This window comes from Balaenoptera ricei, chromosome 10, assembly GCF_028023285.1.
Source record: "Balaenoptera ricei isolate mBalRic1 chromosome 10, mBalRic1.hap2, whole genome shotgun sequence".
In the NCBI taxonomy this organism is placed as follows: Eukaryota; Metazoa; Chordata; class Mammalia; order Artiodactyla; family Balaenopteridae; genus Balaenoptera; species Balaenoptera ricei.
In genome coordinates this window covers 95,079,782-95,103,499 of record NC_082648.1, presented here as the reverse complement: position 1 = coordinate 95,103,499, position 23,718 = coordinate 95,079,782, and the positions used below count along the sequence as shown (strand labels likewise).

The 23,718-nt window shown below is 52.1% G+C and overlaps 2 long non-coding RNA genes and 1 pseudogene across 4 annotated transcripts; 2 read left to right on the top strand and 1 right to left on the bottom strand.

Annotated features, from left to right (window-relative positions):
- The first annotated feature begins 6,301 nt into the window (after positions 1–6,301).
- On the top strand, positions 6,302–6,517 carry LOC132372705 (serine palmitoyltransferase small subunit A-like; annotated as a pseudogene).
- Positions 6,518–8,769: 2,252 nt separating this feature from the next.
- LOC132372704 (uncharacterized) lies at positions 8,770–17,847 on the top strand. Of its 2 annotated transcripts, XR_009505231.1 has the most exons (4): positions 8,770–8,846; positions 14,570–14,736; positions 17,188–17,359; positions 17,500–17,847. It is a non-coding gene; the product is annotated as an uncharacterized LOC132372704 (long non-coding RNA). The 2 variants fall into 2 exon arrangements; XR_009505232.1 differs by lacking the exon at positions 14,570–14,736.
- Positions 13,745–19,478, bottom strand: LOC132372703 (uncharacterized). Of its 2 annotated transcripts, XR_009505230.1 has the most exons (4): positions 19,436–19,478; positions 19,021–19,158; positions 17,162–17,268; positions 13,745–15,942 (listed from the first exon to the last, which is right to left on the bottom strand). It is a non-coding gene; the product is annotated as an uncharacterized LOC132372703 (long non-coding RNA). The 2 variants fall into 2 exon arrangements; XR_009505229.1 differs by lacking the exon at positions 19,436–19,478 and having other exon boundaries at positions 19,021–19,309.
- Between the last annotated feature and the right edge of the window lie 4,240 nt (positions 19,479–23,718).

Genomic DNA, 23,718 nt, shown 5'->3' with positions numbered 1-23,718 from the left:
CACTGGAATTCACCCTGAGTCTGGTCCCCCGTTCTCCATGCCTCCCGGCCACGTCTGACTGGCCTCTCGCTCAGCCTCTGAGCCAGCTGTCCACACACAGCCACGGATGGGAGCACCTTTTGTGAGCAAGGGCGCCACAGTTACACAGCTGCTGATTACTGACTGAGCTGGTTCCCCACCTTTAGCTGGCATCCTGCGTGACAACAGGCAAGTAGCTGTCCGTCTGTGGTCCGCTGCCTGCCTCAGCGTCCGGCAAGCAGGCAATCCGGCATCGGTTCCTTTGTGTCCCACCCTGCCAGGTGTGCCACCCACATCTAAGCCCCCCAGCACCCACCTGAGGTAGCAACTCTTGTTTCCATTTCACATATGAGGAAACTGAGGCCCAGAGAGGCGGTGTGATGTGCCCAGGACACACCCTGGGAAAGGAGGGTGGGGTGGCCCGACCCAACCCCTCTGCCTCTCCCTTTGCCACTGTGCTGCCCCCAGGGGGGTCATAGGATCCCTGTTCTCATGCCAAGAGTGGGGACTTGGGGCCTCTCTTTCATCTGCCTCCCCCACCCATTCCCCGGGCAGGAGGTGGAATATTCCTTTGCTTAGGATCTACTGCTAAGGCTGGACTATTCTTCTCTCCAGTCCTGGCATGGCAGCCCCACCCCTTAACCTCAGCCCGCCGGTGTGTGTGGATGCCTCTCTGGGCTGCCTGGTGCCAGGAGTTAGAGGTCAAAGCAGAGGACACACGGCCCCCGCCCTCAAGAAGCTTACAGCAAGCACATGGATACAATGTAAAGTATAAAAGCCACAGTAGAAACAAGTAACATTTACCTTCATGAAGATAAAGCACAGAATGATTGGAAGCCCTGAAAAGGAGCAAATCTGCAGGGCTGTCAGGTAAAGCACAGAGAGGAGATGAGGTTCAAGAAGGGTTTTGTTGGGACTTCCCTGGTGGTCCAGTGGGTAAGACTCCACGTTCCCAAATGCAGGGGGCCTGGGTTCGATACCTGGTCAGGGGACTAAATCCCGCATGCATGCCACAACTAAGAGTCCATGTGCCGCAACTAAGAGTCTGCATGCCACAACTAAAGGTCCCACATGCCACAACTAAAAATCCCGCATGCCGCAACGAAGATCCCACGTGCGGCAACTAAGACCCAGAGCAGCCTAAATAAATGAATAAATAAATAAATGGGGGCTTCCCTGGTGGTGCAGTGGTTGAGAATCCGCCTGCCAATGCAGGGGACACGGGTTCAAGCCCTGGTCTGGGAAGATCCCACATGCCGCGGAGCAACTGGGCCCGTGAGCCACAACTACTGAGCCTGCGCGTCTGGAGCCTGTGCCCCGCAACAGGAGAGGCCGCGATGGTGAGAGGCCCGCGCACCGCGATGACGAGTGGCCCCCACTCGCCGCAACTAGAGAAAGCCCTAGCACAGAAACGAAGACCCAACACAACCAAAAATAAATAAATAAATAAATAAATTTATTATAAATAAATAAATAAATAAAAGGCTGGCAGAATTTTAGAAAATAATATTTGAGAAAATATATAGGGAAATACATTTAAAAAAAAAAAAAATAAATAAATAAATAAATGGTTTTGTGTAGGAGAATTGAATAGGAGTTAGCCCGAGAGGCAAGCAGTAGGAAGAGCATTCCAGGCAGAGGGAACAGCATGTACAAAGGCACAGAGGTGGGAAAGTACATGGTCTATCTGTCCAAGGAGGAAAGCTGGGGGTGCAAGGGGCTGAGTGGGGCCCCACCAAGGGGGATGGAGCCAGGCTTTGAATGGGGTCTTGGAGTCACATAGACCTGGTTCCAGTCCTAGCCCTCCCCCTCACTAGCCAAGCCTCAGTTTTCTTCATCTCTGAAATGGGAGGATAGTACATTACCTCCTCATGGTTGAGAGATTGACATGAGATAATAAATGTAACGTTAGAACATAGTGCTGTTACGTGGTAAGCATCATGTTAAAATTTTCTAGGCGTGTGCATTAGTGTGCTAGGGCTGCCTAACAAAGTACCACAGACTGGGTAGATTAAACAACATAAACTTATTTCTCACAGTTCTGGAGGCGAGAAGTCCAAGATCACGGCGTCAGCAGGGTGGTTTCTCCTGGGGCCTCTCTCCTTGGCTTGCAGACGGCTGCCTTCTCACTGTGTCCTCACAAGGTCTTTCTTCTGTGTGTGCATCCCTCATGTCTGTTTGTGTATCCCAATTTTCTTTTCTTATAAGGCTACCAGTCATATTGGATCAGGTCATTTTAACTTAATTACCTCTGTAAAGACTGCATCTCCAACTACAGTCACATTCTTTTTTTTTTTTTTCTGTGCTAGAGAAAGTCATATCCTAAGGTCCTGGGGGTTAGGGCCTCAACAGATGAATTTGGGGAGACACAACTCAGCCCATAACAGCCTGTTTTACATAGTTCAACAGTAGTGACTAACACACAGGGGTTCTAGACACTGTTGTAAACACTCCGTGTATTAACTCCTTCAGTGCTCATATAATCCTAGGAGGTAGGTCCTATTATGAGCTCTAGTTTATGGATGAGGAAACTGAAGCACAGAGGGCTTTAGTTACAGCCTCTGGTCACACAGCTGGGAAGGGGCAGACAATCTGACTCCGGTGTCCCCGCTCTCCTCCCGTACAGCCTTCCCACCACCCCACAGCTGCGGCTCTCTGCATTCCCATGACCACCCTTTAGTGTATCCCCAACCAGGGGACGTCACTTAACTAGGGTCACACCCTTAACCTTTCCCCCATGGTCCAATATTTAGGTAGTTTTCAGTTAATTTTTTTATCCATTATAAATGAGGCCAGAATGAACATGTTTGGACACAGAGCTTATTTCTTCCTTTAAATTTTATAGATGTGGGACTCCCAGGTCAAAGGGAGCATTTTATGGTGGCTGAGAGCTCAGAAGGAGTGTCCCCAGGCCTGAAACCTGAGCTGGAGCCCTCCACCTGCACCTCTCACCTGCTGGTTTACTTTGGGGGAGGGGAGGCCGAGCAGCAAGAATGTCATCAGACCCAACCCACCTCCAGCCACCTTTTAGTCCCTGCCGCCTTTGCCTTAGAAAGTTCCAAGCCCTGGAACTTCCCTCGTGGCGCATTGGTTAGGAATCCGCCTGCCATTGCAGGGGACACAGGTTCAATCCCTGGTTTGGGAAGATCCCACATGCTGTGGAGCAACTAAGCCCATGCCCACAACTACTGAGCCTGCGCTCTAGAGCCCGCGAGCCACAACTACTGAGCCCGCGAGCCACAACTGCTGAAGCCCGTGCTCCTAGAGCCTGTGCTCCACAACAAGAGAAGCCACCGCAGTGAGAAGCCCGCGAACCGCAGCAGAGTAGCCCCTGCTTGCCGCAACTAGAGAAAGCCCGCGTGCAGCAATGAAGACCCAGCACAACCAAAAATAATAGATACATTTATTAAAAAGAAAAAGTTCCATGCCCCAAATTCTTACATTTGTGAGATGCCCCAAGTCCAAAGCAACCTCTTTCTTTTTTTTCCTTTTTTTTTGGTCACGCTGTGCAGCATGCGGGATCTTAGGTCGCTGGCCAGGGATTGAACCCGTGCCCCCTGCAATGGGAGTGCGGAGTCTGAACCATTGGACTGCCAGGGAAGTCCCCAAAGCAACCATTTCTATCAGGATCTGGTGATGGTCATGGGTCTGGGGTAGGACCTAGGAATGTGCATTTTTAAAGCCCTCGTGATTTAGATGCAGAGGATTGTGGACTAGGCTTTGAGAAAACGCAGCTGCAAAGATCACAGCCCTCTCTAAGCCCCTCCTAGTTCACCTCTTTGAGCTGCCTTCCATGCCCACACACTTCCCGTGGGGCCAGGCACAAAAGAGGACTCGCCCAAGATGAATGAGTGAAGCAACGGATGAAGCGTGTCACCTGTTAGGGAGCTGATCCATGCCAGGCCCTGTGGCTGGTCCGGTCCTCATCCTCATCCCACCGTCCAGACTCTATTACAAAGGACCCTGTCTCCTCACCTAGGAGGCCTGGCTGGGCTTCAGCACCTCTGCCGCTTCCCATGTGACTTTGGGCACCCCTGTGTCCTTGGGCCACCGAGTACTCCCTCCCCATGAAACAGACGTATTTGTTGCTCTCATGTTATTTCCTGTATTAATCGTGCCCATCTCACAGGGACCCTGTGATGTTGAAATAAGGGAAGGAATCTACTGAGGCTGGACCAGGAGAGGGAGAGAGAGCCAGAGAGGATGGGAGCCTTGCCTGGGGTCAACCAGCAAGAGGAGAGAATCCAGAGCTGGTTCTGGGTTCCCACTGCCAGTTTTGAGGTTGTTCTTGACTGAGGTTCGCAGGGAGGTTGATGGGGAGAGAGTATTTCTACAGGAGGTGAGGGGGGCAGGAAATAGTCCCCCTGGGGGTGCCTTCTCCCTGCCAAGTCCCCCCCAAAAGGCCTTGCCTTCCATGTCCGCATTTGCTGGCCCTGCTGAGTACCACGTGGCCTGGGGGGTAGGGGGCTTCACGGTGGCCACAGGTGGGGGACCAGCTGCCCAGCGGGCCTGGTGTTCGCTCAACCTTTGGCCCTGACCACCCAGCCATAGCCAGGCCAACGTCAGGGCTGCAGGTCTCAGGCCACAAGAGTGGGCGTCTCCTCCTCAGCAAGGGGAAGGAGGGCAGGCTGTGTTGGGCCAGCCCTGGCCCTCCCTGTCCTGGCGCTGGCCCCGGGGCCTCTGGGGAACCAGCAGAGAAGCAGCTGCCCTGGACAGTGGCCCAGGAGGATGAGGCCCGCGGGGCGGGAGCTGGGTCTGCTCGGGCTGTGGCAGCCTGGGAAGATGAGGCTCTTTGCGCACGTGAGGCCCGGGCCGTGCCCTCACTTGCTCAAGAGGGCTTGACCTCTGATGGCTCCTCTCTGGGGGCTGCATTTCCCAGCACTCTGCTGGCCCCAAGTCTAACCTCAGGGCGGGAAGGCCCTCAGAGACCAGCTCCCTTTCCCTGGTTAATAGAGGAAACCAGGCCCAGCGAGGGGAGGGGAGGAAGATGGGGTGGGAGCCAAAGGCCAGCTGGGGAGGGGCCAGGTCAGGAGGTGGCCCTTCAGAGACCCTTCTCCAGCTGGCCAGCCACCAAACTGATGCCACGTGTCCGCACGTCCGTCTCCCCCGCCAGCCTGAGGGCCCTGAGGAGCCTCCTTCTCCAGTCACAGGAGTGGCCACGAGGCTGTCAAAGTGAGCTGAACCCCTAGCCCCAAGTCTGCACCCTTCTCTTCCCCCCCATCCCGATTGTGCTGTGAGTTTGAATTTTGGAGTGAGTAAGAAAGAGTAAGAGGGAGACTGATTTTTTTTAGCGGCCCAGACCCTCTGGACTGGAGGGCATTGTCTCCTCTTCAGGAAACTCACTAAAAAACTTGGGGACAATGACACGGGCCCAGAGGAGGGCGGAGGTGGGGTTCCTCACAGACTAGGGTTTGGAACTTGATCTGGAATGACCAACCATCCTGGTTTGCCTGAGACTTAAGGGGGTCCCCGGGACACAGGACTTTGAGTGCTAAAAGGGGACGAGTCTTGACTCTGCTTCTCACTGTGTAATTTCACCTCTGCGTGCCTCAGAGGTTCACCTGGACAAGGGGATCGATAGTTATCCTACACCCCTCCCGGGGTGCCCTGAAGCTCCCTGGGGAGGCTGTGGAGAGAAAGGCAGAAGATGCTACATCCCAGGAGATGCGTGGTCTATTTTTTCAATGTGAGTGGTGGCCATTCCCGTGAGGGACCGCCTCCACCCCTCCCCCCACCACCTGAAATTCACTCATTCACCACCGAGAACAAAAAATCAGCACCTGTGCCAGGCGCAGAATATGCACGGCGGAGAAAGAAGACCCCAGCTCTCATGGAACTCGGAGTACGAGTGTGGGTGAACACAGTCAGATGAATTTGTTCAACACACTGTCTTGAGCGTTGTACGGACATTAACTCATTGGACCCTCACAATAACATAGTGAGGTGAGCATTAATTTATCCTCATTTTGCAGCTGAAGAAGTTGAAGCTCAGAAAGATTAAGTAATCAGTAGAGAAGTCAGGGGGAGGACATTAAGAGGTACCTTTTTGAAGGATAAGCATATGTCTGAGTGTGTGCAAAGGAAGGGTTTTCTTGGAGGGAAGCATGGAACAGCATGATGCCTCCAGCGAAATGCATTGACATAAGACAGATTAACAGGAGAAAAACAAACAAAGTTTAGGAATATGTATACCTTCTGTATACGTGGGAGATTCCCAAGAAACTGAGTAACTCTTCTGGCTGGACAGACTGACGATTGGCTGCAACATGGGAGGTGCGTGGCAGGGATGGCGCTGGTGCGGGCCTGGAAGCAGATGTCCTGGTTCTACTACCAGTAGCTGCCGGTCATGGCACTCTACATGCTGGAGCCCTGGGAGCGGACTGTATTCAATTCCATGCTGGTCTCCATGTGGGGATGGCACTATACACGGGATATGTCTTCACGCCTCAGCACATCATGGCGATACTGCACTACTTTGAAATTGTACAGTGACCAAGATGTGACCAAAACCAAGAGGTTCCTTAGAGAAGAGCCACCATCTGAAATCGGAATGAGACTTCGTCAGATGTCATAAGAAACTCTACTAGATGTCAACATAACCAATCCTATGAATATAAAGACTAAAATTCTTGAGTAGAACAGGAAAACAGTCCTTACTCGTGTGTGTGTTGTGTTCTTTATTTTTCATTTTAAAAGAGGCTCTTGTATAGTAGTTTTTGTCTATTTTAACATTGTAATCATTTGCACTTTGATATCAGTATTTTCTTAACCTTTGTGACTGTTTCAATATTACCCAGTGAAAGCTTTTCTTAATGTAACTTTGAGTACATTTTAATTGCCTTCTATTTCTAAAACTCAAACTCATTTGTTGGGCTTTACCATTCTTGCTGTCATATGGCATATACATCTGCCTGGTTATATTTCTACTCTTGACCAAAGTTTTGTAAGAAAAGATTCAAGATTAGGGGCAAGGGGCTGGGGAGAGAGAATATTTTATTGAGAACTATTTACAAAAGACATATGTGTAAGCTTGAACTCAGGATTACAGTTTTAGCTATCTGGACTCTACTCTTAACAGCTTTTGCTTTAAAACTCTTAAAGTGCTTCTTAACAATGAAAAAGAAAGATCTTGCTAAAGTTAAAATAAGGAACATTTCACCTTTTAAATATTTAATTCTTTTGTGGGCTCATTTCCAGAAAACTTTGGTGATGGTTCTTGTAAAAAATGGTGGTTAAGTAGCATTATTACATAATGCTTATACACTGTAGAGTTTTTTTTTTTTTTTTTTAATTATTTATTTATTTGTTTGTTTTTGGCTGTGTTGGGTCTTCGTTTCTGTGCGAGGGCTTTCTCTAGTTGCGGTGAGCAGGGGCCACTCTTCATCGCGGTGCACGGGCCTTCTCACTATCGCGGCCTCTCTTGTTGTGGAGCACAGGCTCCAGTCGCGCAGGCTCAGTAGTTGTGGCTCACGGGCCTAGTTGCTGCGCGGCATGTGGGATCCTCCCAGACCAGGGCTCGAACCCGTATCCCCTGCATTGGCAGGCAGACTCTCAACCACTGCGCCACCAGGGAAGCCCCACTGTAGAGTTTTTAATAGAAGGTAAATCAGTTTCCTCTGAAGGCCATTAGTAACAATGTACTTCCTTAAATTTAGTTTCATGATTGTAATGGGTGCTGCAAATGCATTTGCACATTGCAGTATGATGAGATGAATTGTTAAAAACCATAGCAAAAAGAAATGTAAACTTGGTTAAAATCCCCTTACTCTCTGTATTGTTTTTTTTTTTTAAGATTTTTATTCCTTAAATGTAAAATGACTACCTAATTTTTTGATGTAAACTCATTAAATTAAAAAAAAAATGTTGGGGCTGAGAATCAGTTATGGGAGATGACCATGAAAAGCACAGTAAAGGCGGGTAAGGTTGTTATGCAGATTTAAGTCCTTACCTTCTCCTTGGATAAGAGTTTCTAGAGATTAAGAGTCATCCTACTCTCCCTGGTACAGAGAGGGAGACACCCTTACAAATAGAGATTTCCCTTATAAATGTAAATGTTTCTTCCAAAAAGGTAACTTACACTAAGTTTTCAGAGCTTCTCTCATGTTTCATACACCAAAGAGGTGTATTTTGGGGTGGAATATATATATATATATTTTAAAATTATTTATTTATTTATGGCTGTGTTGGGCTTCGTTTCTGTGCGAGGGCTTTCTCTAGTTGCGGCAAGTGGGGGCCACTCTTCATCGCGGTGCGTGGGCCTCTCATTATCGCGGCCTCTCTTGTTGTGGAGCACAGGCTCCAGACGCGCAGGCTCAGTAATTGTGGCTCACGGGCCCAATTGCTCCGCGGCATGTGGGATCTTCCCAGACCAGGGCTCGAACCCATGTCCCCTGCATTGGCAGGCAGATTCTCAACCACTGCGCAACCAGGGAAGCCCCCGGGGTGGTATATTTTGCTCCCCTTTCAGCACAGCCTGTGGGCACCTGGGAGTCTGTGAAGGGCTGTAAGGAGTGGAGGTCCCAGAAGAGCAATTGGACAGATTAGGGTGGTAAAATGATCTGGGAAGTGAGGAGGATGTGGAGGGAGAAGACAGGAGGTCGGGTAACCAGCGGGCTGACTGATGCTGGACACTTCCTCTTAGGTTTAGGAGGCTTGTCCCACCAAGAAGGGCTCAGTCAACCGAACACTTCCGATGGATCAATGGCTAATGTTTAGCCAGGCCCTAGGCTGAGCCTGGGGTTACAGAGACTTCCTTAGTGCGAGTTAGGAAAGGCATCCACTTGGGACAGACCAGGCCGGGAAGGCGCACCTTCTGACTCTAAGACCCGGTGAGTGAGCGCTCCAAGATGCGGTCACTAAAGCTACCCCCGTCGCCCCCCAGGTACCCCAGTAAGGACCTGCGACCGCGTTGAGGTGAAGAAGCCCGCCCACAATCACAAAGGGAGTCAGTCAAGTTCAGCCCGTGTGAGACGGGGCGGGCGCGAGTCTCAGCCTGGAGACGGGCGCGGGGGGAGTCCCGAAAGGGACTCTGGGCACCAGGGGGCATCACTGCATGGGCCCACCCTTGCAGAAAAGTTTCCCGCAGAGGTTCTTTTGGCTTAGGGGCGGGGCCCGCAGGGTAGGACGCCCCGCCCCGCCCGCGCAGGCCCCGCCCCGCCCGCGCCGCGCCTGCCCATATAAGGTGAGCGCGGGCCGAGCTCCCCGTTGAAGCAGCTGTCGTCACCTGCGTTCGTCTGCCGGCTTCTCGTTGCAGCCCGCCCGCCGGGGGCAACCTTCCAAGGCCGCACCCCTCAGCGCCTTCCTGCCGGGAAGCGTCGCCCCGCCTAGCCTTGCCTTGCCGCCGGGGGCGGCTGCCCTGGGGCGCCGGCTCCCTTTGGGGCACGCACGACCCCCGGCCACACCCGGCCCAGGCCCGGGTCCCGAGCACCTGCACCGCCTCCGTCCCGCTCGCCGGAGCCTTGGACCCGCGGAGCGAGCGGGCAGGAGTGGTTGAGGCAGAAAGTTGGGGAAGCGGGTAGTGCTGGGCTACCCGAAAGCCCGTGTGGGGTGGGAGGAAAATCAGCCTCCTTTCAAGGACGGCCCAGCCCACCGGGCGCCTGCTGAGTGCCTGGCATCGAACTCAACTTTTAAAAAGTCGGTGGCCTCCGCCAATTTGCATGGTATGGCTCAGTAAGAGCCAACACTCAAGAACCACACGACTTGGGTTCGAATATAGCTACATTGCTTACTGGCTTCGCGTCCCCGAGGGTCGCAGGTAACCCGAACCCCTGGTGTCTGTGACTCTGAGTTCAGCCTTAGCCCTTGGACTTGTTTGCCAGTGTTAGGGAGCATGGGTGCAGTTTTTAAAAACAACGAGGTGCTTCTTTTTCACGTTGCAGTAAATCCTGGTTAGCGTCAAGGAGAATGTCTTTTGCCAGATTTCTCTAACACTTTAGCAATCTCTCTTTTTAGCAAAGGAAGGACAGGTCTCAGACTGGGAGCCTTGGGCAAGAGATAGGAGCTAGGTAAATTTAAACACATGACTTGTGTGTGTGTATGTATGTGTGTGTGTGTGATGATGATTTAAGAGTTTCCATCGAGAGTTTAGAATGACTATTTATGGCACTTGGCTTTCCATATATACATGGTGGTGACATATTTGCTTAATGTTTTTAGTATGAAAATGTTCACACATACAGGGGCATAGAGAACAATAGTACAATAATCCTTCATACATTCATCTAATGTTCACTTTAAAAATACATGCATGTGGTCTTCCCTGGAGGCTCAGTGGTTAAGAATCCGCCTGCCAATGCAGGGGACACAGGTTTGAGCCCTGGTCCGGGAAGTTCCCACATTGCCACGGAGCAACTAAGCCCGTGCGCCACAACTACTGAGCCTGAACTCTAGAGCCCGCACTCTAGAGCCCGCAGGCCACAACTACTGAAGCCTGCGCGCCTAGAGCCGGTGCTCTGCAGTAAGAGAAGCCACCGCAATGAGAAGCCCACGCACCACAAGGAAGAGTAGCTCCCGCTCTGCTCGCCGCAGCTAGGGAAAGCCCGCGTGCAGCAACGAAGACCCAACACAGCCAAAAAAAAAAATTAATTAATTAATTAAAAAAAATACATGCATGTGTTAAAGTGTGAGCTGACTTTTTAAAAGAGAAAAATAAGATGAAAGTATAAAGAGTGCAGAGGCAAAACTGAGCGTGCTAACTGCCTGAGGTTTGACCTGGACCGCCTGCCGCTGCGCTGAGCCTGGCGGAGTGGAGGAGGCCTTCTCCTGCCCGTGTGTGGCGGGAGGAGGGGAGGCGTGAGCCGCTGACCCCCCCAGGGAGCCCAGATTGGCCTTGGCCTTGGCTGCGCATGCCTGCAGCATGCAAATTCCTCCGCGCCAGAGCGCGCCACTCGGCTGCCTCTAGACTCAAGTCACCCCGCCTGGGTTATTTCTCCATTCGCTTTCTTGCCTGCCCACCTGGGTCCCAGGAACCCATTCCACACACTGGGGCCAGAGGAATTTTCTTTTTTCTTCCTTTTCTTTTCTTTTTTTTTTAGTATTTATTTATTTATTTGGCAGTGCCGGGTTTTAGTTGCAGCCTGCGGGCTCTTTTTGAGTTGCGGCGTGAGGGCTCTTAGTTGCGGCATGCATGCGGGATCTAGCTCCCGGCCAGGGGCCCCTGCATTGGGAGCACGGAGTCTTAACCACTGGACCACCATGGAAGTCCCCAGAGGAATTTTCTAAACCCTGAATCTTACTACGTGTCTCCGTTATAAACCCCTCCACGGGGCTCCCTTGTGCCTGCAGGAAGAAGACCCAGCCCTTAGCAGGGCAGCCTTCCCGTGGTCTGGGGCCCACAGACCCCTCAGCCCCTTTTCCTACCACTTCCTCTCAGGTCAACCTGAACCATTTGCAGTTTCCTGAATGTTCATTCAGCAAATATTTAATTCGCTAGGATGCAGCACCAAAAATGGTGCTCAGCAGTGGTGAGCAGTGCAGCAAGGCAGCGGCCAAGCCCCCTCTCCTGGAGCGTACGGTCTAGTGGAGGAGGTAAATAAATCAGTGTTTAAAAAATTATTTTAAAATGTCAGGAGCTATGAAGAACCTACAATGTAGCAGGAGAGTTTTTGCCTTTTGCTTGGAAGACCCCCATCCCACCCTGACCTGCTTTAGTCCTTTCCCCGGTGGCTCTTGTCATCCTCTTAGATGCTGGTACGTAGTCATCAGCTCCATGGGGTCCCTTTGCATGTGTCTTTACTGGGGCTGTTATCACACTGGGACGGTGATTGACATGCCTGTCTCTCACATTGGACCATGAATTCCTCAAGGAAAGTCGCCTTACTCTGGTTGGTCTAGTGTCCCCAGTAGCTTGTAGGGTGCATGGCACTTAGTAGGTGCACAGCAATTGTTGGATGACTATTAAAATCAGTAAACCTTTGCACCAGGACCCCCAGACCCAGAGCAATTCAACCTTCAGTCAATATACACTCACTTATTTTAAAGGAAACATTTCATTCATTCATTAAATCAGAGTGTGCTAAGCTCTCCTCCCCTCCTCCGCTCCCCCTCCCCAATATGGACCAGTTGATTTACAGAGGGTGAGTGCTGTGCTGGGGCACATCATGGGGCTGCCAACAATGAAGGGGTTATCCTGCCCGGTGGAGTGTCATGTGAACTGTGAACAGGGCCTCCTTGGGTGAAGGCAGGATTGGGCGTCAGGCTGACAGAAAGGGGAATTTGAAGGAAGGAGGCAAAGAGGTGTGAATGAATGCAGCTGCTGGGGTGGGGTCCCCAGTGGGGTGTGTCCGGAACATGAGCTCTCCTGGGTGAGCCAGGAGCTGAGGCAGGTAGGTTGGGGCCAGATGGGAAGGGCCTTGCATGCCAGCTCACTTTCTCCTGCTGGTGAGCAAAGGGTTAGACATGGAACCTAAGGCAGTGGCTTTTCAAGGTTTCTTGGCTGTGACCAGGAGTAAGATGTACATTACATCACAACCTGGCACAACACCCAAAACTGAAACAAGAGTCTCATGAGACAACTTACTCTTACTCTGATATTTTCTTTTCTATTTTGTTATCGGTGTGATCATTATTATTATTAAATTCCGAGTGCGGGGACTTCCCTGGTGGTCCATTGGTTAAGAATCCGCCTTCCAATGCAGGGGACACGGGTTCGATCCCTGGTCGGGGAACTAAGATCCCACCTGCCGCGGAGCAACTAAGCCCGTGAGCTCTGGAGCCTGCGCACCACAACTAGAGAGAAGCCCGCATGCCGAGAAGCCCACGCACTGCAACTAGAGAAGCCCGCGTGCCGCAGCGAAGGATCCCTCATGCTGCAACGAAGATCCCACGTGCTGCAACTAGGACCCAACACAGCCAAATAAATTAAAAAAAAAAAAAATCTGAGTGTTACTCACTAAATTAATTTCAAGATCCACCAGTGGGTCACAACCTGCAGTTTGAAAAACATTGATCCAAGAGTTCTTCTCCAGCCTCAAACCTAAGGGTCTGTGCTGTGAGGCTCCTGATTCATAAAGAATTTTAACTTTTAGGATCCTGAGAGGTGGCCCTTCGCTTCACAGATACTTTAACTAGTAAAGCAGCCTAAGAGGGTGGGGCAGGTCCACCAGCCTCCTCCGTATCCGTGTGCCCATCCCCCATCACCAGGACCCCATGGCGGCAGGATGCTCCCAGGTGGAGCTCCCGGGTGGGTCTGAGATCCAAACAAGAGCAGAGGAGAGCAGCCTCGGGACATTTCCCCCTGCTTTCCCCCTCCCCAGCCCCCCAGCTCCCCCACCTTTGCTCTGAGAAGTTCCTACCTGGCATCCAATTCCCTTGCCAGGCTGGCTTTGAATGCCATGGGTCCTGGAATGCTGGGGTAGGATAAGGAGAAGTGGGTGGTTGAGGCCACAGCTGGGCTTTGACCTCTGAGCCATCACCAGGGGCCAGCTCTCCCCTGTGCTCTTGCCTGTGCCAGCCCCCCACAGGCTGGCACTTTGGCTTAGCAGAAGGTGACTGTAGGGGCCACAGTCCCTCCACCCATCCAAGCCTCTGTCCAAATTCCTCTTCCATCTGCCCTCATACACTGTCGGTGGGAATGTAAATTGGTGAGCCACTGTGGAAAACCGTGTGGAGGTTTCTCAGAAAACCAGAAATAGAACTACCATATGACCCAGCAATTCTATTTCTGGGTATATATCCAAAAAAACCAAAAACACGAATTCAAAAAGATACCTGCACCCCAATATGTTCATAGCAGCTTTATTTACAATTGCCAAGAAATGGAAGCAACCTAAGTGTCCATCAACAGATGAATGGATAAAGCAGTTGTGGTATATATATGCAATGGACTACTACTCAGCTGTAAAAAGAAGTGAAATCTTTCCATTTGCAGCAACATAGATGGACTTGGAGGGCATTATGCTAAGTGAAATAAGTCAGACAGGGAAAGACCAATACTGTATGATATCACTCATATGTGAAATCTAAAAAAATACAACAAACTAGTGAATATAACAAAAAAGAAGCAGACTCACAGATATAGAGAACAAACTAGTGGTTACCAGCGGGGAGAGGGAAGCGGGGAGGGGCGAGATGGGGTGGGGGATTAAGAGATACAAACTGTTAGGTATAAAATAAGCTACAAAGGATATATTGTACAACACAGGGAATATAGCCAATATTTTATAATAATTATAAATGGAGTATAACCTTTAAAAATTGTGAATCACTATACTGTATACCTATAACATATAATATTGTACATCAACTATACTTCAATTAAAAAAAAATTCCTCTTCCATCTGGGATCTCTGAGGCCTCTGGAGAGATGGAGGAAAGCTGGGCTGGAGGTGACTGCAACTCATCGTCCTTGGCTCTCAGAACATTGGAACTAGAGGGGAACCTTGGAAATGGAGCCCAACTCCCTGGTCCGATCGATGTGGAAATGGAGGCCCAGAGAGGGGAGGGAACTCACCCAAGATTACGTGGGAGTTAGTCTCAGAGTGAGTCTGGAGACTCAGGCCCCTGGCTCCTAATCCAGTTCTCTTTCTTTTCATTGTTCCATCTTGGCGGAAAGGGGAAGGGGCTTGGAGAAATGTCCTGTCTGGGAGAAGCTGGGTTGTGTGCTTGCCAGAACCCCAACCTGGGGGACCTGTGTCCTGGCTGCACTCGGCCACCCTCTTTCTGTGGACCCTGCTGGAGACACTGCCCCCTCTGGGCTGCGGAACGAGGGGGCGGGACCAGGTGAGTCCTGTAACCCATCAGCTCTGAGCCTGAGCTGCCCTGCCCTTTCCTCTTGTGTATGTGTGTGTGTGGGGGGCCCTCCCTCACCCCAAGATAAGAGGAGACCCCTCTCCCTCCTCTCCCCCGCCACACTGGAGCCTGAGCCACCTGGAGGAGTGACAGGGGAGGGTAAAGCCTGTGGGAACCTGTTTTACCCAGGAACTTGCTCCTTCCCTGGGGGCCTCAGGATTAGGGTGGTGGCTTCTTGTTCTTTTTTTCTGGAGACACTGGATATGGCCTGAAATCCAGGCAGAGGGGCCCTCCCTGAGTCTTCCTGGCCCTCGTCACAGGCTTTGCCTTCTCAGTTCACTTACCTTTTCCATGTAGGTGTCTTGTCTCCAATGGGACCCACAGCTTCTTGGGGCTTTGAGACCCTTCTGTGGGTTTGAGACCCTGTGTCTGCAATCGGGGGATCTTATAGCGGGGAGGGATTGGAGCCTCTCCCCAGGAGAGGCGGGGCAAATCCTGGATAAGATCTGGGGCTTTCGATGAAAAGGACCTGGGTTCGAGCCCAGCCCCCTGCTGGCCTGCTGGGTGGCCTTGAGGAAAGCAGATTTAACCTCCCTGTGCTCAGAGCCCTCATCTGTGGATTGAGGCTAGTCGTTACCACTTTGAAGAGTAAATGAAGGGATACAGGTAACACTCTCAGTGCTGTGCTGGCACATGGCAGGCAGGCGCTAATTGTGCTGCACGCAAGAAGGGATATTTATCTGGTGTGACCCCATGTGGTGTACACCCTGGAGAGGGGAGAAGCCTCAACTGTGCTGAGTGCATCTCCCGGTTCTCCTCACAGAGACCCTGTGAGATAAATGTGTTCATCGCCTCATTTCACAGACACGGAGGCTCAGAGAGGGAAGGGACTTGCCTAAAGGCCACAGCCAGAAGGGAGAGAATCTAACCCATGGCTCACTGCCTAAGGGGCTCTCGACCCTCCCTCCCATTTCCCAACTGATGCAATGACATTCCCACCAAATGGACCCCCAGTCCCTGTGTCATAGTCAGCGCCACCCGTGATACCAGTACACCACAGGCTGGGGGGCTTAAACAGCAGACATTTATTCCTCGCAGATCTGGAGCCTGGACGTCCAAGATCAGGGTAGCAGCATGGGCAGGTTCTTGGTGAAGGCCCTCTTCCTGGTTCACAGACAGCTGTCTTCTCGTTGTATCCTCGCAAAGTGGAGAGAGAGAAGGTTAGCTCTCTCCCTCTTCTTTGAAGGGCACTAATCTCATCATGGGGGTGTCCCTCCCAAAGGCCCCACCTCCAATCCCGTTAGGACTTCAACATAGGAATTTGAGGAGTCACAAACATTCAGTCCGCTATACCCTCTTTTCTCAAGTCCCACCCGACTAGAGAGCTTCTCCAAAGTTGAACAGTTCTGATTACTGGCTGGCTCCTCCTTCTAGAGAGACTGTATAATATTGATTGGGGTTCTTCGGTTTCAAGCCACAGAAACGAACTCTGAATAACTGAGCAGAAAAAAATGGGGGTGGCAGTGTTTATTGGAGCACAACCAGCCTGGCTGCTGGAATGCGGGGAGGATCAGATGCCTGAACCTCCCCAGGATGCTTCTTTTCCCGGTGGTTTCTGTACCTTTGGCTGTTGGTTCTGAAAGAGATGACTTTAAGGTTAGGAGTGTCTGAGCTCCATCTCAGGAGTCCCACAGAAGTGGACTCTACCACTTTCTCTTCCATGGCTGAGTTTGGGGACCACCTCTCCAGTCTCTCTCCCGAGTGCCTCTCATCAAGGTTCAGATTCTGGGAACTAAAGTTGGGTTGCCGGGTTTAGTCACAGGCCTGCCCCAGGACCTTGTGATTGGCAGTCCTGCCATAACCAAATGGAATGAGGGGGAGGGGTGGATCTCCAAAGGAAAGGATTGCTGTGATCAGAACAAGAGGGTAAGAGACGCCGGGGAGGCAAATCAGAAGCTTTCCAGCCAGGAATTCTACCTATTGGCCCTAGACCTGGCCTCCCTGAAAATAAATTTCTTTCCCTACTTTCTCTCTCCTTTCTGACCTCTTTCCCTCCTTCTCTCAAATATTTATTGAGTGCTTGCTCTGTTTCAGGCGCACTGCTGGGCCCTGGACATAAAAAGATGAATCAAACTCAGGGCCAGCTCCAGGGAACTCATCCAATGCAGATCAGCATACGCTACTGCTCAGCCATGGCAAGGCCAAGGCAGACATTGCCAGTCAACCACAGAGCAATTTCCCTGGGAGCCTGGGCTTGGCCTCAAGATCCTGCTCAGCACAGAGCTCCAGGCAGCCAGTGCTCATCAGTTGGGGTTGGTTCAAAATATGCAAACTCTTTGCTGTGCCCAGCCAAAAACATTCCTCTTTCCCATAACGTTTCTGACATTTAAAAACACTAGAATTCCCCTAGGCTCACCACCAGGGTCATTTCTTCTCCTTAAGGACAATGGCATTGGTGCCTTCAACTCCTGACTCTGGTCGGCTGTCGAGTCAACGTCGTGGTTGGGAGCCTGAGCACAGTTCCTGCGGACAGAAGGATTGCATTTGAGTCCCATACCTACCACCGCATCCTTCTGAGCACCCCTGGGTTTTGGATGAATCGTCTATGACTCCTGTAAGAAATTACCACACGCTTAGCAGCTTAAAATAAGACAAATGTATTATCTTACAATTAATTCTGGAGGTCAGAAGTCCAAAATGACTCTTATGGGGCTGATATCAAGGTGTCAGCAGGGTTGTATTCTTTCTCTCCAGGTAAGAATCCGTCTCCTTGCCTTTTCTGGCTTCCAGAAGCTGTACACACTACTTGGCTGATAGCCCCACCTGCCATCTTCAAATCACATGGCTTGGGGCTTCCCTGGTGGCGCAGTGGTTGAGAATCTGCCTGCCAATGCAGGGGACACGGGTTCGAGCCCTGGTCTGGGAAGATCCCACATGCCACGGAGCAACTGGGCCCGTGAGCCACAATTACTGAGCTTGCGCGTCTGGAGCCTGTGCTCCACAAGAGAGGCTGCGACAGTGAGAGGCCCGCGCACCGCGATGAAGAGTGGCCCCCACTTGCCACAACTAGAGAAAGCCCTCGCACAGAAACGAAGACCCAACACAGCCATAAATAAATAAATAAATAAATAATAAAAATTTTTAAAAAAATAATAATAAATAAAGTTGATTCTTTAAAAAAAAAAAAAAAATCACATGGCTCCAACCTCTGCTTCCTTTCTGACTCTCTAATTGCTATGGTCTTCTTTAGCAGTGATTTCTTTGTTTTTAAAGGGGATAATAAAGCCTGCGGCTTCTGGGCTTGTGTGAGGCTCGGGTGGGATTAGGTACACGAGAGCATTTTGCAAGCTGTAAAGGGTGGTCCAGATGTAAGAGCTCGTCCTCATCATTTTCCCAGGAGCCATCTGCAAAGGGCTCCCTGTGAATCTCGGGGATGTGTCACCGAGGTGACGTACTAGCGAGCGCTCCATAGACGGTCAGTGTCCTATAGACCCAGCAACACTCCAGGTGCGCAGGGGTCGCGTTATCCGAGGCTGCAGGTGGGCCTCAGGGTCTGCATCAGGACCGGGACGTCTGACCCCTGGCCCGGCGCGTCTGCTGCCCCCCCACCTGCCCCCACCACTTTGGGAGTAACCTGAGCAAGTCGCCCTCCATCTGCCCCCAGGCCTGATGCGGGTCATCGTCAAATCTTACTGCTAGGAGGGCTTTAGAGGTCGGCTGATCCTGTTGTTTATCTTTTTCTTTTTCTTTTTTCTGCGTTTTTTCAATGTATGTATCAGCAGCAAACTGTTTCTCCAAAGGACACCCTACCTGGAAACCCAATAGATGGGACATGTGAGTGTGGAAACTCTGAGGCCCCTGCCGACCTCTCCAGCCTCCTGTCTCCTTGGGCCCCCACCCCAGACCCACCAACCAGAGGCCTCACAGCCTTGGGAGGTAGAGCTTGTTTACCTTGCTCCCCTTCCAGACCTTTCCTTCTCCTCTCTCCCCTGAGGCAATGTGCCTAGTGCTTAAAAGTGGGAACTCTGAAGTCCCAGGACTGGCCCCTGCACTTACCTGCTGTGTGCCCTTGGACAAGTTACTTACCCTCTCTGGGCTTCATCCCTCTCATCCGAGCTATGGGTATGTGATGATAGTCCAATGGTAGGGTTTTACGAGGAGGAAATGGAAGTCCACAGAGCTGGCCTGCAGCCGCTCCTGACCCCCAGGGCACACTCCCCAAGCTCACTATTGACACAGGTGCGGCCCCTCACATACACCCCAGGTCTCACTCACCTGCCCTGCTCTTGTTTACCCATCAATAAATTCATCTGGGGCACCTCCTCAATGCCAGGCTGGGCGGGGTCTCACTGGGAGACCCGCAGGAATCAGGCAGGGCCCTCCTCCGGGCAGCTCTGAAGACAGGAGCTCAGCCTGCAGGGTGGGAAGCCCCAAGAATTTGTTCTCTAACATTCTAGGGCTCCCTGGGGCCTGAAGGGGTCAGGCCACAGCCTGCCAGCCCCCAGGAGGCCCTGCACAGACTCGAGTGGCTGTATGACAGCACAGCCAGTGGGCGCTGGCAGCCAAAGGAGCTGGAGAGCCTGGGAGGGGTGTCAGGGTTCAGACTTAATTTTGCATCTCAGGCTCTGCCCCTGGGCTGAGCAAGAATGGCCTCTGGCCCCTTGACTTGGGAATGCAGAGAATTTCTTACCACCACTCAGAAGGAAGGGGCCAGGCCTCCGAGCTCTAGAAGGATCCAGTTGTTTGCTAAAACCACAGCCTAGGAGAGGTCGGGGAAAGCGAGGTCTGGGGTGTGGGCGGCAGAGATCCTGGCTCTGATTACCCTGTGGGGGAGGAGAGGTCTGTCCCTAAAAAGGAAATTGATCCACAGAGTGGATGGATGGAGGGCAGGCAGGAAGGGAACTGTCCCTCCCACAGCAGCTCCCGCTCCGGCTCCTGGGGGTGGGGAGGGCTGGTCCTGCCCCCTCTAGGCACCTCACCTTGCAGTCCAGGGCCCTTCTCATCCCAGGTCCCTGTTCCATCCTTTTCTCTATTCCCAGGACTTCATGTCAAATGCCTCGTTTTAGGGTCTCTATGGACAGAGCCTAGTCTCAGGCAATTTGTTCAGTAACTATTTATTGTGTGCCGGGCACCCCACTTACTGGGCAACCCGGGGAGGGGGACAGTATGACCAATGAGGGCAGTGGCTGCTCCTTATCTTCTGCTGTGTCCCCAGGGCCCAGCCCGGCCATACAGCTGGCCAGATGAGCAGGATTTGGTCCAGCTTTTCCAGTACCTCTAGGCACTCTCTCTCCCCCAGAGACCTTTCCCCAGCATCCAGGGGCTCCAGGCCTTACCCCCTCCCCTCCCCCAATTCTCCAGCTCTGCTGCCTCCCATCCCCCACTCCTGGGTTTGCTCAGCTGCCTGTGGGATCTGTAATCCACCTCCACCTCTCCCACGGCCAAGGTCAGTGGACCAGCCTCCATGGAGACCCGGGCCCCACGTAGACCCCAGCCGAAGGGCACATGATGTCCTAGACTATTCCTAGGCTGGCTCCCCTCTGCCCACCAGGACCCCATTCTGAGTGGTCTCCCAGATAGAGACCTCAGAGGCCAATTTCCCTTGCCCCCTGCATCATTCAGGGTTCAACAAAAGAAACAGAACCAGTAGGCTACATATATGCTGTGGACAAAAAAAATGTCACCTGCCATTTCAGCGAACAATGAAGATTGCCTGCCATCAGGCCATCAGCCACTGCAGCAGCCTCCAAAGGTGCAGGCTGAGGGGATTCAGGATGGAGGAAAACAGGCCACTGGCCCTAGATAGTGAAGATGTACCTCAAAGGAATAGTTCCAGTTATTCCAGATGCTTCCCTCTTCCCATACACAGAAAAGAACTAACACCATTAACTTGAGATGTCTGGGTTTTTTGTGGTTAGCAGTAATCTTTTTTTTTTTTTTTTTTTAAAGAAATTCACGTTCTTTTATTTATTTATTTATTTATTTATGACTGTGTTGAGTCTTCGTTTCTGTGCGAGGGCTTTCTCTAGTTGCGGCAAGTCGGGGCCACTCTTCATCGCGGTGCGCGGGCCTCTCACCATTGCGGCCTCTCTTGTTGTGGAGCACAGGCTCCAGACGCGCAGGCTCAGTAATTGTGGCTCACGGGCCCAGCTGCTCCGCGGCATGTGGGATCTTCCCAGACCAGGGCTCGAACCCGTGTCCCCTGCATTGGCAGGCAGATTCTCAACCACTGCGCCACCAGGGAAGCCCAGCAGTAATCTTTTGATGTTTGACTGCATGTGTTTTTTTTGTTTGTTTTTTGTTTGTTTTTTGTTTTCAGCAAAAACTCCTATATCCTGGCTCCTCCTTTACCTCTTTGTAACAGTCCCTCAGAGCTACCCCAGAGGCTGCCTCTCGGGCTGTAGTCTCAGTAAGGTCACTGAATATAACATAATTCTCACCTTTTAGGGTGCGCTCTTTGTCAGTGGGCAGTACTGAGTGATGGATGGACCGATGGTAAGGACCTGGCTCCTGCAGCTGTGGGAGCTGTCCAGACAGGTCTGAAATCTGCAAGGCAGGCCAGCAGGAAGGGCCGGCAGAACGTTCAGGCCCAGGCTGGAGCTGTGGTCCGCAGGGGAATGTCTTCCCACCGCTGCATCTTTAACTTAAACACACCCGCAAGGTTCCTGTTGCCTTATAAGGCAGCATATTTGCAGTTTTCCCGGATTAGGATGCGAACACCTCTGGGAGGCCGACCACAGCCCCCGAGAGGCCACCACCCTTCCCGTTCATTCATTCATTCATTCTCTCATTTCTCCCCCGCATGGTCCGCCTAAGCGCTAGGCCTGTGCTGAGGGCCGGGGGCACAGAGGGAGGAAGTCTGCGGCCCCAACCTCGAGGGAGGCCACTGTGGAGGCCCAGGCAGCCAGAGAAACAACTGACCGTGATGCACAGTGGAGGTCGGGGTTCAGAGGACCTCGGTGACGCGGTGCGGGGTACGATCTGGGAAGAGAGAAGGAAAGACTGGCTTGTGTGGAGGGAGGAGGGTGTCTGTGGGGACAGGGGCTGCGCCAGGGCGTGAGGGATGCCACGGCTACAAAGGAATGGTACCCTCTCTGCAGTCAGGTTTATTCCCACCCTTCGTGGCAGGAGGGGAAGGAATCGGGTTCTAGGAAAACCAACACTGATGTACTAGGGAGTGGAAAGCAAAATTCCCAAGGTTTCTGAAGAAAACAATGGAGACCTGAAGTGATTGTCGAGGGGACCTCCGCTTAGTCGGTTAGTCCTTGAGCCTCGGCCCCCTCCTTCCTCCCCTCCCCGCTCCCTCCCGCTCCTTTTAGATCAGGTGTTGCTGGTTTGAGAAGCGCAGGCAGGTGGAGAGTCCAGGCGGGACCAGAGAGACTGGGGCGCGTGTGCTTCGCCCTTCATCCCACAGAGAGTGGCAGGAGAGAGGCCCAGCCAGGCCCTCCCTGCCGAGGGGCACACCTGAGGCTGGGGCACTGCCAAGGGCCGCTGGGCTGGGCCTCGCTGCGGGGTGAGGCCTGTAAAGGCCTCTCCTTTCACCGGCCTTCTCTGAGGGCCCCCGGCCTCGCCTCCTCCAACTGCTAAGTGCTAGGGACACAAGGGAGAACCAGGGTGGCCTGTAAAAGGAGAATTCAGGCTCCCGCCACTTGCAGCTGAGTGAATGGGGTGGGAGGTGGGGGAGGGCGGATTGGGAAGGTCTCCTTTCCTCTGCTGTCACATTAGGGTAATTCCCCACCCTCATTCCTGGCCCAAGGTCATCGGCTCCCCTCGGGGGAAATCCTGCCCACAGTTACAAAGCCCCAGTTACTTCACCTCCTGCTGCCATTAACCACATCCTCAGCCCATTCGAGAAAAATCTCCAGCAAAGCAGCATGTTCACCACACTATCCCCAGTGTCGCCCTCAGTGTCACGTTGGGGGCACAATAAATACCCCTCTTCCTTCCTTCCTTCAAATATCGCACATTAATTTGTCTGTAGTGTGGCAGGCAGGCGCTAGGCTGAGACTTAGGCTTTAGACCTTTCTTCACTTTACAGCTGAGGAAAGGGAGGCTCAGAGGGGTGAAGTGACTTGCCCAAGGTCACACAGCAGGTAACAGAATGGATATTTGGACCTAGTTCTTCTACCTGACTTTTTCCACTTGACCCAAAGTGTCCCAGCGGGGAAGTGTGGAGGCAAGGAGAGGGGGTGGCCTTTTAGGGTGGCAGCCAGAACATCAGGAGACGAGCTGGGACAAGTGGGCTGAGGCAGGGTCACGATGAGCATCAGAGGTCAAGGGAGGAACCCGTGAGGGTTTGGCCTTCATCTTGTGGGCCACAGGGACTGGAAGTTGGTTCCTGCTTTGGGCCCTTGTATACCTAAAGTAGTCTCAGGGAGAGGGTTTGTCACAAGCATTCAGTTTTCTCACCTGAAAAATGGCACCGATATATGGATAAGTGTTAATAATCCCAGTGGAAAGTTTGAGTGAAACACACCTGGGTTAAAATCCCAGCGCTGCCCCTTCATGGTTGGGGGATGTTGGCAAATGATGAAATTATTTACCTTTTCTGTGCCTCACTATCCGGCAGGGGGAAATGGGCCTGATGACACTCTTCTTGCAGGGCCCTTGTGAGGCTCAAAACGGACAAGTCATGTAAAGCACCCAACAGCATAAGCATCTGGCAGCGGTAGCTGCCATTATTATTATTATTACCATTAGTCAGGTCTTCTGGGTGGGTCATACCTAGCACCAAGCACGCCAGCCAGGGAGCTCCCAGGAATTCTGTGGCTCCTCCTCCCCGCACAGAACTTGAAACCCTTTGTTTCTGGCTTCCTGAGTGTCTGTTCCTGTGCACAGAAGCTCAGACTTAGAATAGCTGCTGTTGATTCCCATGATTATCCTACTGAGAAGAGTGAGAAAAAGACTGGCAGGGAGACAGGAGACCCAGGGCCTAGCCCCAGCTCTGCCCTGACTTGCTGTGTGATCTTGTGT